We start from the raw sequence: 11,684 nt of genomic DNA on the forward strand, positions 1-11,684 counted from the left end.
CGCCAGGAGACCCTGGTCGGATGACCTCAGAGACCGACTCAGAGAGTGAGGGTGTAAAAGTTCTGAGATGTAGGCCGGGGTCCGTCCGTGAAGAGCTCGGTGGGTGAACACCAGGACTTTGAACTCGATCCGGAGGTGAACTGGGAGCCAGTGCAAGGAGGCCAGGATGGGGGTGATGTGGCATGTCTTCTTTGACCTAGTGATTAGTCTTGCAGCAGCATTTTGGACTAGCTGAAGTTGTCCCACAGAGGATTTGTTGAGGCAGGTAAACAGTGAATTACAGTGGTCAAGTCGTGATGAAATAAATGCAAGTATGTGATACAATGAATTGGAGTTTGGCAATATTTCTGAGGTGGAAAAAACAGGAACGCGTTAGGGATTTGACATGTTTGTCCAAGTGCATAGCTTGATCAAAGAAGACACCCAGGTTTCTAACAGAGGGCCTAACATTTCCCTTGAGGGACCCCATGTGGTTTACCACTGTAGCGGCAGTCTTGTCATTAGAACGAACGAACCTTTGGTGCTTGGCCCCCTAATAAACGTTGCGATGCCTTGTTGGCGGATGGTCAGTCAGGGCAGCTTTTTCCCAACAGTTCATAACACTTCACCCTCAACTGTCCACTTGTGCCCACACATGCAATGGCTATTTAGAGTGATCTGACACTTTCTTATACCTGTTCATCCCTTTCAGATCCATGAGGGGACGTCAACAAGTGCTCACTCAGAAGAGGAAGAGAAAGGAGATGCAGCCTTATGTACACACATGCCAGAGACTGTGGTGGAATAGTAGCTACAGTACGCTAGAGAGGGGTGAGGTTGTTATATACCAGGTCTGTGGCCTAGTGGTAGAGTCTCCGCCCAGAGACTGTGAGGTTGTGGGTTCGATCCCTGGCCGAGTCATACCAAAGACTATAAAAATGGGACCCATTGGCTCCCTGAGCACTCAGCATCAAGGGTTGGAATTGGGGGGCTACATCACCAAACGATTCCACCGCTGCTGCTCACCGCTCCCCCAGGGGATGGGTCAAATGTGGAGAACAAATTTCACACACTCAGGTGTGTGACAATCAGTGGAACTTAGTCTACATCTACCCTAGAGAGGGGTGAGATTGGGGACAGATAAAATAAGAATGTTAATCTAGCAGGGAAAAGCTGTCTGTTTAACCAGGCTTGGTTTTGCAGTACAAACAAAGTCGGAAGCCTTAATAAATATTTTGCATCGGAGCTAGAGTGTGCAGCGACTCCCATTCTGCCAGCTGGCAGCCCTTGAATACATGGGCACTCAGTGTCAACCTACAGTGCAGAGAACAAGGGAGGTGGGTATACGTCCCACCCCTACATATTCCAGAGGGAAGCAAAAAAACAGTAATCACCCGGGGGCCAGATAAGTGAGCTGTAAAAATTCTTCCCTAACCCCTCTCAACAAGGCGATCGAGCAAGCTCCTGGAGTATGTTTGTCTAACAGCTAAGAACATTTATAAAGCAATAAATTACATTAAATTACATGTTTGCTATTTGGGGGTACTTGATACTAGGTGCCACAGTGCCCATTCAAAATGTGCACACAGCTCCCTGTGGCCGCTGGGTGGTTTATATAAAAATTGTGCCCAATGTAAATGTGTGACACAATGACCTCAATACAGGTTAGATGGCGCAACTTGTCCTTTCTTAGAGGATCCCGTGGAGCTCGGTGCGCGAATAGTTAGAGGGTCTCTAAGGAAGGCGAGAGTATTTAAGGACCGACAAAACCCATTAGAGTTTTCGGATGACTATTTATATGAAAGATACCGATTTTCGGCAGAAGGGATCATTTATATCTGTCAGCTGCTTGAGCCACATGTAGCTACAGTGAAGTCATGCGCTTACAGTCCCACAGACTGTATGTATTGCTTTGCGGTTCTTGCTACAGGTAGCTACATGGATGCTGTCGGCGATGCAGAAAACCTGAGTAAGAACACGGTCTGTCGCGCAATACGCAAGGTGGTCGTTGCCCTTACCAAGCTGCTTGACGCGTTTGTCACCTTCCCAGGCCACTTGCCCATGCAGTCCATAAAAGAGGGCTTTTATGAAATGGCAGCTAAGAACCTACTTGATATAGCCTACTGTGAACCAATATGATGTTTACTGTTGTAGCCAATGCTGCCCACTCTTTGCATAGGTTTCCCCAGAGTGATCGGTGCTATAGACTGCACACATATCCCAATCTCCGCCACCCTTGGAGAAAATGAGGGGGATTATGTGAAGCGCAAGTCATTTCATAGCATCAATGTGCAGGTAAAGACACTTCAGTATTTGGCCTACTCATTCCTTGATATGATTGTTGCAGGAGCTGATGAAAGTTAATTCCTTCATGGCACATATGGAAATATTCACATCAATAAATATCACCCCCACCTTCCAAATTCAATTCAATGTCATTATGAGAAAAGCACATGTACAACCAAATTAGTGTCAACAGGAGCAGCACAGAACAACTATACATCATCACATCATATCAAAAAAGAAACCATCATACCCCACCCCCGCACCATCAACAGTCTAGTGCAGTCCCTGTGTTCATTCAATAATAAATAGTCAGCAGACATGTAGCAGTAATTCAGTCAAATGCACAAACTACATTCACTTTTAATTCTATGGTCTTATGTTGTGAACCACACTTTTGCAGATGACGTGACCACAACGGTATGATCACCAGCCTTGATGCGAAGTGGCCTGGGTCAGTGCATGACTCCCGGATCTTTAGGGAGTCTACACTGTGACACAAGTTTGAGCAAGGTATGGCAACTGTAGCCTACATAGTGTTTCTCATGTTATTTCCCACAATGCATGTGCGATACTGACCATGGCAATATTCCTCTTCACCTTCAGGGCTTTTCAATGGAGTGCTGCTTGGGGACAGGGGGTATGCGTGCATGCCCTTCTTGATGACACCCTATCCTAACCCAGAGCCAGGGCCACAAAACACCTTCAATGTGGCCCTTACCAAGACGAGGGTCAGGATAGAGATGGCTTTTGGGGTTCTGAAAGCCCGCTTCAGCTGCCTGCGCGGGCTCAGGGTGGCCCCAGAGAGAGCCTGCCAAATTGTGTCGGCATGTGTTGTACTCCACAACATAGCTGGCATTAGGAAGGAGAGAGCCCCACCGGTCACCATGCAACCCCCTGATGTCGTGGACCCCATCACTTTGGATTACCCTACTGGCAGGGCTGTGAGAGGCCATCACCCAGCTATTTTTTGCATTAACATTGAACAGGAGGCATTTTGTGAAGTAACAACTTTTTATTGAAATGTAATTCAGATGTCCTCTCGTTGCTAGAAACAAAGAGAGAGACATGTTAGTTGAATTGTCATGTGAGATGTTCCTTCCTGGAGAAGGAACATCATAGCGATGGAAGCAATTGAGTCATCTATAGATAGGGAGCACTAGAACCAATTGTGTCCCATCCCAATGCAACTCAGTTCCAGACAAATGTCCACACTCACCCTCTGTGTCAGAGCCTCCAATGCCCTCTGTGAGGATACAGACACTGTAGCGTCGTCTACTGGCTCCAACTGATGGGAAGAAAATATGTCAATGGTGTATTTAATACATACGTGACCACAGATTACATGCCAGTGTAGGCTATATGACAGGTTGCCTCCACTGTTACCCATGTATGGGACTGGGCTGTGTGTGTGGGTGGTGGCAGCAACACCAGAGTATCCCCATGGACTGTAGAGAAAGTTAATGCATTTTACTACTTACTCGCACAATGACTATTATTAATAAAAGTTTGCAATGAAATTGTGATTCGTTTTATTAGCAACCCTGTATTTTATTATTGAGTAATTGAAATACCTACCCTGTACATACTGTTGGGAGCTGCAACTGGCACCAGGGTCGGAGGAGACCCCCCCCTTCACCCCGTCCATCACAGGGCGACCCTCGTTGTTGGAGAGGGCCAGCTCCTCAGCAGGGGTGTAGTCCTTTGGAGCAGGGCCACCTCCAGTCTTTCTGGACTCATTTTTCTTCCTATTGGCTTCAAGCAATTTAAAAGGAATTGTAATTGTTCTATATGCCTTTGTACACTTCAGAACATCATCCTAAAAGTGATTTTTGTATTAAACATTACAACCCTGTTTATTGGAGAAATTCAAGTAGGCCTATGCCTAGGCTACTTACCGGTTTGGATTATGTTTTTATGTTTGTTATTCACTTGCTCCCATGAACGTTTTCCATTGCCAGGGTTTGCACTGAAGGTATATAAAAGAATAGTCCTAACGTTACATCTATGCAACTCATTCATGTTAAGGCATGCAAACGTCACATCTAGGCCAGCATAGTGCGTTCATCATGGGGCATGTAGCAAGTTATATGGCTATTGACCAAACAGCTATATTAATAAAATTTAATATTGATAAGCCTATTAACTTACGCATTCAAACAGTCAGACAGCTTTCCTTCATCGCTTTAGTTGCAGCAACCGTGTTAGTCTTGGCCAGAATACTAATGTTTGTAGTCTTCATATTTCTGAATGAGCGTCTGCTCCTCTTGTGTGAAGTAGGCGGATCTAGATCGCTCCATGTTTGTGATTGGCCAAACCGGCAAACCCCGCCTCTTTATATGTGCACGCGCGAAACTAGTTCAACACATCCAGATAAACTTCTCGCTCGAGTAAACGAGACAACAGCATCACGGATAAACGGAACCACGAAGGTGGTTATCAACTCGTTAACTCGACCCAGCTGATCTAATCTAGCTATGAGCGCGTGCACATATAAAGAGGCGGTGTTTGCCGGTAGATGGTTTCATACTGACTTAAGCAATCACAAGGGCTGCATGTAACTGTCACAGGTGCATTGAGGTTTCAGCAGTTTTCACAAAACCAAAGACTTAACAATAAAACCACGGTATACACTCGACATGTGAAGAAGAAAAGACAGAGCTTATAAACTTACAGACTTACAAGATGGCACCGGAAACACCAGGGACTATGCACAGCTACAGCAAATGGAACAGACAAAGAACAAGATGGGAGCTACTGTACATGTAGGCTAGAAATACTGTACACATACTAACGAGGCAGATGGAAACCAATCAAACAATCAGTGGCACAGGTCTCTCAATCAGAGCCAATTTAGCCAGTTGTAGTCCTAGGTCCGCTATTGGGGCGGGGTTGCCAACAACAACAAGTACTGTACACATGTAAACATGTTGTCCCCCACCCATTATGCATGTTCCCTTGTGGTATCAAGCCCCCTGCTTCTCATTAGGCGTTTTTATACAGAGATCCCACTTTATTGCCCTGTAGAAGACCCCTCAATTTCCCAAGTGTGTATCTCTGCAGGCCCAGAGACTTCCAGGGGGCGGGTCAACTGTCAATCAATTTCTACTTTGGCCAATCAGAGACAGTTTGCTAGCTTGCTAGTTACGTAGGCCTAATGCAATTTGTTATGGAGTTAGATTGACTGGATTACATGACTGTGGGTGAGAGAGATTATATTTTTAATGCAAATCATGTAGCTTGAAAGACGTAATCCATCAACCTCCCTGATAAAAGCCTTACCAAGACTCCCCTTGGTATTCTCTTAGTAGGCCTATGATCAATGTAATGGCTTGTGGGTAGAGGCTAGCAATGGTCTACACAGCCCAGGGGCAGGGGAGCATCACTAGCCTACTGATCCATAGCCAGGACTGGGATGCCCTCAGTGGAGGTCCCAAGTCAGTCTTCCAGTCATTCAGCCAGCCTGTCAGTAGATGTGCTCTACTTGTATTGATTTGTTCATACACTAGTATTCCAGCACGGGTTATGTTCTTGAATGCTTCTGGTGACTAGCAGTTCTCTTAGCAACCTAATTTAATCCCTATCACTGTTTTCAGATCCACATAGGGGAAACATATGGCTGAGAGAGGAGTGTGGAGGAAAATCAACAGTACCACACACACACACACACACACACACACACACTTGCATAACCAACCAAGCAAGTTCTACCTTTCTATACCACAAATATAAGTTTGAGAACCTAGGATACATACAGCCCGCCTAAGGGGGTTCTAATGTACTGACCTCCCGGCACAGGCCTGACCCTGCTGGCAAGCTGCCTTGGTCCTAGCCAAGGAACAAGCGTTTCAGCTTCTGCTCACCTGTATGCAGCTTATACCATGCTGATTGGCCTGGACTAGTCACCACATCCACAGTCTAGCCAAGTTAGAGATACCCTTGTGCATTTTACAAAACAAGTGTCATACAATTAAGGTCATCATTTGTGCAGCATGTGTGCTGTAAGTGTAAAGACAAGATACAGATCATTTTCTCCAGGTTTTATTGAATAGCTTGTAGACCACACTGAAACACTGGGCTGACAGTTCAGTTGTACAAGGCGGACCTGGGAGACCATTCAGGACACCTTGTTTGGGTCGAGGCTCTGCTTAGTCTGCTGGCCCAGGTGAACTATCAAACTCGATGTACTGACGCTGAGAATGGAGACACACACACACGACACAGCTGGCCGACACTTCCTGCACTCTAAGAGGTTAGGGTTAGGGCTAGACTGAATGTAGGTTGGCATAAAATAATACATATTTATTTTTAAATGGATGGAAAGATGCTGCCCATGCCTAGATCTTTATGTCTATTCAGCATGTCTGTTCTCACCCACTGAGGTCCCATCACCAAACGTGAAGCCTCGGATACAATAATAAAACAGGGGCAGACAATGAAAGATAGAGAGAGACAGACAGACAGATAGATATGTAGACAGATAGGTTAAAAATTAGAACAGTTAGTGTTGTGATCAGACGGTACAACCAAAATGTCCCATCAGTGTAGTGATGCAGACAGAATTATGAACACCTGCTCCTTGCTTAGAAGGAGGTTATCATCTGCCCTCTGAAACATTCATGAATTAAAATGGATTTAATAAGGATTTGTTCCTTTTATTATTTCTCTCAGACTCAATAGCTGCAGCCCATAGATTACATGTTCTATAGGGTGTGTTAGGGTACTTATTTTCCAAAGTATGGTAAAATTAGCACTTGCGTTTTCATTTGCATTTATGGTCTTCAAACGTTACGACTAGTCAAGATCCTGCACTAGCCTATTCATATCTACCTGGTTAGATTTCTATCTGAAGTTGGCTAGTTAATGTTAGCTGGTGTTATTAGCAAGCTGGCTGGATTTGGACCTGATCCAGGGCTCTTGTTCTTGTGCATTCCATTCATTTCAATATGAGAGGTGTTAACGGCCTATTGGTGGTATTTGGCGCATCTGCACAGCGTCAAGAGTTCATTTTCATTGATGAAGCTGGATTCAATCTATCTAAGGCGTCGGGGCCCAGATGTTACAGGACAAAGAGCTGTTGTAAATGTCCCTGGGCAGCGTGAGGGAAATATCACCTTGTGTTCCTGGAAGAAGAATCAGTGTTTTGTGGTGTGTGGAAGCAGGTCTGTGAGCTTCAAGAATGTTAAGTTGGGGGAGGGGGAGAGCCCTTTCCACTAGCCCAGAGAGATAAGGAGGAGGAGGTCTTAAGATGAGGTCATTTTGGCTGAAGTATGAGACTCATTGTTTTCTGACCACACATTTGTACTCTGATATCCCTGCTCTGGAGATCAGACATACCTTGTGAGCTCACAATAAAATCATTTAAACATGCCTTAGTGTGGTATTCTGCAGTTGTAAGATGTATCAAAGTATTAGCCGGGGAGACTTGCAGCTGCCATTCATCCTCTTTATTCAACAACGACCCAAGACACCTTCCAACACGGTCGTACCTCATTCTCTGTCCTCTAGCGCCCTCAGGCTGTAACAACAGGACACAACATTTCCCCTTTTCTTGAAGGAATTACTTCTTGTGTAAACCAGGCAAAAAATAAAACAATTTTGTAGGCTGATATTAACAAGTGTCAAATAACTTGGTATGTATATTAATCAGCAAAATGAATAACAACAATTGGCTCTTATGCAAAAACTAGCATTAATCGCTTAGTATAAAGTAACCGTCACATTGAAACATGAAATTAGACATTCACCTTTGTTATTCACATTGCATGAGGTTCTATTATTATTTTCCTTAACTCAGACCTCAGAACAGTATGAAATTATTTGGCAGCTGCCATTCATCCTCTTTATTCAACAACGACCCAAGACACCTTCCAACACGGTCGTACCTCATTCTCTGTCCTCTAGCGCCCTCAGGCTGTAACAACAGCCACAACACAACAATGTCATTATGAGAAAAGCACATGTACAACCAAATTAGTGTCAACAGGAGCAGCACAGAACAACTATACATCATCACATCATATCAAAAAAGAAACCATCATACCCCCCCCCATCAACAGTCTGGTGCAGTCCCTGTGTTCATTCAATAATAAATAGTCAGCAGACATGTAGCAGTAATTCAGTCAAATGCACATGCTACATTCACTTTGAATTCTATGGTCTTATGTTGTGAACCACAAATACTTTTGCAGATGACGTGACCACAACGGCATGATCACCAGCCTTGATGTGAAGTGGCCTGGGTCAGTGCATGACTCCCGGATCTTTAGGGAGTCTACACTGTGCCACAAGTTTGAGCAAGGTATGGCAACTGTAGCCTACATAGTGTTTCTCATGTTATTTCCCACAATGCATGTACGATACTGACCATGGCAATATTCCTCTTCACCTTCAGGGCTTTTCAATGGAGTGCTGCTTGGGGACAGGGGGTATGCGTGCATGCCCTTCTTGATGACACCCTATCCTAACCCAGAGCCAGGGCCACAAAACACATTCAATGTGGCCCTTACCAAGACGAGGGTCAGGATAGAGATGGCTTTTGGGGTTCTGAAAGCCCGCTTCAGCTGCCTGCGCGGGCTCAGGGTGGCCCCAGAGAGAGCCTGCCAAATTGTGTCGGCATGTGTTGTACTCCACAACATAGCTGGCATTAGGAAGGAGAGCCCCACCGGTCACCATGCAACCCCCTGATGTCGTGGACCCCATCACTTTGGATTACCCTACTGGCAGGGCTGTGAGAGGCCATCACACAGCAATTTTTTGCATGAACATTGAACAGGAGGCATTTTGTGAAGTAACAACTTTTTATTGAAATGTAACTCAGATGTCCTCTCGTTGCTAGAAACAAAGAGAGAGACATGTTAGTTGAATTGTCATCCATGCCGGGCAATAAATGACGTTCTTACTGATATACCTTCTTTTCATACTCCAGTTTCTCCACCTCACACCTCCACAGCTACAGAAAATGGAACAGACAAAGCTGCTGTACATGTAGGCTAGAAATACTGTACACATACTAACGAGGCAGATGGAAACCAATCAAACAATCAGTGGCACAGGTCTCTCAATCAGAGCCAATTTAGCCAGTTGTAGTCCTAGGTCCGCTATTGGGGCGGGGTTGCCAACAACAACAAGTACTGTACACATGTAAACATGTTGTCCCCCACCCATTATGCATGTTCCCTTGTGGTATCAAGCCCGCTGCTTCTCATTAGGTGTTTTTATACAGAGATCACACTTTATTGCCCTGTAGAAGACCCCTCAATTTTCTGGCTTTGTTTGTTTATAATGAACTAAAGAAAGACAGCATAAAGTGTGATTTTATATAGCATGCCGGCAATCTGGAATTGAGAGGCATGATCCTTGGACGCAACATTCACTAGTTGTTAAACAAATCCATGCACCTGTATGGTCAAAAGTCCTATAATGAAATTTGAAATACAGACATATCTGGTGCTACTAATGTCACATTATTTGTATCAATAATTGACCAAAGTAAGCTCCCTACAAACCATGGTAGAGTGAATAAGAGTACAATAACGTCTCCATCTAGTGGGCAAACAAGTCCATGCTCCTGTATGGTCTAAAGTCATATACTGTAATGAATGTTGAAATAAAGACATATCTAGCTCTAAACACCTCAAGCTCTACTCTCTGCAGATGTAGAAAGTACATTGTTTTAGTGACTTAGTCCTCTTGACCCCGTTCAGGGGCATAGGACGCCCACCAGAGCTCTCCATCTCCCTCTCTTCTGGGCCTGGGCATGTGCTTCCTGACAGCTCACTCCAATGTTCTTCAGGTCTTGGAGTGTGGAGCGTCTCCAGGTTTCTTGGCCTATCCTGTTTCCTCTTTCCCTGTGGATTGCAGTCCAGGGTCTGTCTCGTGATGTTATTTGAGTCCTTCCTAAGGGTGTGACCTATCTTAATTCCACTTTCTCCTTTTGACGGTGGTAGCTATGTCGTCCTGATTTGTGATCCCTCACAGCTAATCATTTGTGGTCTTGATGGGCCACCATAGCTTGAGGATGTAACGCAGGCATTTGTTAACAAGAACCTGGATCTTTCTTGAGAGGCCCTCGGTTGTTTTCAACATATCGGAGCCGTAAAGAAGGACGGTCTTCACGTTGGCCCATGGATCTCAGGGAATTCCTCTTTGGTCTAGCGGTAGATGTTTGGGATGAGGAAGGTCAGCGGTTCAATCCACACCTCACCCACATGTTACACATAGAACCCCTGTTATGCAGGCAGGACATCAGCTGAGGGCTTGAGGTACAGACATCTTATGTCAGGAGAAACCCAGATCACCTCATTACTCATTACCCAGGTTTCAATCCACTAACATGAGAGGTTACATACAGCACTATGCAGATTAGCCTACTGACATAACACTATTCAGATTAAATGCAGCCTACTGACATACTTGCACTGTGCTGTATCTTTCCTAGATTAGATCTTTCAATACTCCAGCCTCCGACATTTAGGAGTGAGTGACAGAACCTTGGGGGCCGCCTCCCTGCTGACTTCAAAGTCCTGGTAGGAACCGAGAGAGAGAGAGAGAGAGAGAGAGAGAGAGAGAGAGAGAGAGAGAGAGAGAGAGAGAGAGAGAGAGAGAGAGAGCAGTATATCCTGGGAAATGGGGGGGGGGGTTAGCTGATAGCAGGTAGTTACTGTAGTAGGTAGGTAGGTAGATAGGTAGGTAGGTGTAGGTAAGTAGGTAGGTAGGTGTAGGTAGGTAGGTGTAGGTAGGTAGGTAGGTAGATAGGTAAGTAGGTAGGTGGGTAGGTGTAGTTAGGTAGGTAGGTATTTAGGTAGGTAGGTAGGTATTTAGGTAGGTAGGTAGGTGTAGGTAGGTCGGTAGGTATTTAGGTAGGTAGGTAGTTAGGTAGGTAGGTAGGTAGGTAGGTATTTAGGTAGGTAGGTGTAGGTAGGTAGGTAGGTAGGTAGGTATTTAGGTAGGTAGGTAGGTCGGTAGGTATTTAGGTAGGTAGGTAGGTAGGTAGGTGTAGGTAGGTAGGTAGGTAGTTAGGTAGGTAGGTAGGTAGGTATTTAGGTAGGTATTTAGGTAGGTAGGTAGGTAGGTAGGTAGGTAGGTGTAGGTAGGTAGGTAGGTAGTTAGGTAGGTAGGTATTTAGGTAGGTAGGTAGGTAGGTAGGTAGGTGTAGTTAGGTAGGTAGGTAGTTAGGTAGGTAGGTAGGTAGGTAGGTATTTAGGTAGGTAGGTAGGTGTAGGTAGGTATTTAGGTAGGTAGGTAGGTGTAGGTAGGTAGGTAGGTATTTAGGTAGGTAGGTAGGTAGGTAGGTATTTAGGTAGGTAGGTAGGCAGGTAGGTAGGTAGGTAGGTAGGTAGGTGTAGGTAGGTAGGTAGGTAGGTGTAGGTAGGTAGGTAGGTATTGATCCCTGAGTGGAAATTACAATGGTACAGCAACAA

General features: G+C 45.1%; 1 pseudogene across 1 annotated transcript; it reads left to right on the forward strand.

Annotated features, from left to right (window-relative positions):
* The first annotated feature begins 1,917 nt into the window (after positions 1 to 1,917).
* Positions 1,918 to 9,026, forward strand: LOC311307778 (putative nuclease HARBI1; annotated as a pseudogene). The gene is made up of 4 exons: positions 1,918 to 2,104; positions 2,159 to 2,274; positions 8,454 to 8,563; positions 8,657 to 9,026. The product of its transcript is annotated as a putative nuclease HARBI1 (transcript).
* The last annotated feature ends 2,658 nt before the right edge of the window (positions 9,027 to 11,684 follow it).

The sequence above is a fragment of the Borostomias antarcticus genome, assembly GCF_949987555.1.
Source record: "Borostomias antarcticus genome assembly, chromosome: 1".
Lineage (NCBI taxonomy): Eukaryota > Metazoa > Chordata > Actinopteri > Stomiiformes > Stomiidae > Borostomias > Borostomias antarcticus.